Raw genomic sequence first — 1347 nt, 5'->3', positions numbered from 1 at the left:
GGAGGAAACATTTAAACTCCCAATCAATGAAACATCTTTTAAAACTGGCAATTTTGATTTGTAGTTTCGTTCGTTTAAGTCAAGAGTAGGATTTCAGGGGGGCTTGCCCCTGTGACCTAATAAAAATATGGAGATGGGGGGGGTTCAGGGGAGCATGCCCCCCTGAATTGTATCCTAATTTGATGTTTTGCAGTTAGATTGCATCCCTACTCTTTGTGCAGCCTATTTCAAATAGTATTTGGTCATCAAGACTTTTGAATTTCTTCTCTGGATGTAAACAAATGGATCGTGGACTTTAACAAACGGAACTACAAGATCACCTTGCCTTAAAACTTTTTAAAGAAATGTCTACACAAAGGTACCTAAGGCGGACCCTCCATTGACGGCACACGGCACCAGTGGCGGTGGGTAGTGAAGGGCTCATGGGCTTGAGACCCTACCCCCTCCCCACCCACCACCCACCACCCCCAACTCTATCCCAAAGTAAACGAAAGTTTCTCCACAACGAAGTAAGCAGTTGAAACTGTTATGACCACACGCAATGAACACAAAGTGATCAACTTGGCGGCTTGCTCGCTTATAAAGTTATCCAATCACTGTTGTCACCGCTTACAACTATAGTAACCCAGCAGTCAATCAAATGTCTTTAGGGCTCAGCAAAGGATGAGCCCTTTCTCACGGCCCGTCCTTAATGAAACTCTTCTTGTAAAAAAGGTAACAGACTTGAAAAAATAACACTGCAGCGAGGGCTCACGCTCTCCTCGCCCTGACAATGGGGTGAAAGTTTTCGACACACTTTCCCCCAGTGACACAGGTACCTATGCGCTCATTGGTTCTTTGTCGGGTGCGTTCAACTTTCTCAACTACACGGCCTAATCCAGCTCATAGAAGTATTATGTTTGAAGTACTGTGTGTGCATGTTTCTGTTTGTAGCAATGACCACGAAAAACCTTTTTTTGCCAGAAAGTGTTTGTAAATATGTACATTTTGTAGCTTTATCTTCACAGAGCATGGAACTTTTTGAATTTTTGAAATCCATCAATAAACAAAAAAGTTACAGATTTTTTAATCAATTAATTTCTGGTACACTTTTATTTAATGAAAAAAAAAAAATATGGGACGTTCTTTGGTGAGTTTTGAGACAATATTCGTCATAACTCGCTTATTTCTCAGAGTATTTAAAAGAAACGTGGCAATCCAGTACATTTTCTAGTGCAGAATCTAGTCCTGCTTTCAGATTTTTCATAGCTAGCTATCCTATTTTTTGAGTTATGAAGACGTTTATAGGTAAAAATGTGGCGGTTTTCGGTGCGTTTTGAGACAATCTTTGTCATAGCTCGCCTATTT

Source organism: Aplysia californica, unplaced genomic scaffold (genome assembly GCF_000002075.1).
Source record: "Aplysia californica isolate F4 #8 unplaced genomic scaffold, AplCal3.0 scaffold01743, whole genome shotgun sequence".
Taxonomy (NCBI): Eukaryota; Metazoa; Mollusca; class Gastropoda; order Aplysiida; family Aplysiidae; genus Aplysia; species Aplysia californica.
The sequence above is the reverse complement of the archived record's forward strand: the minus strand, read 5'-3'. Positions refer to the sequence as shown.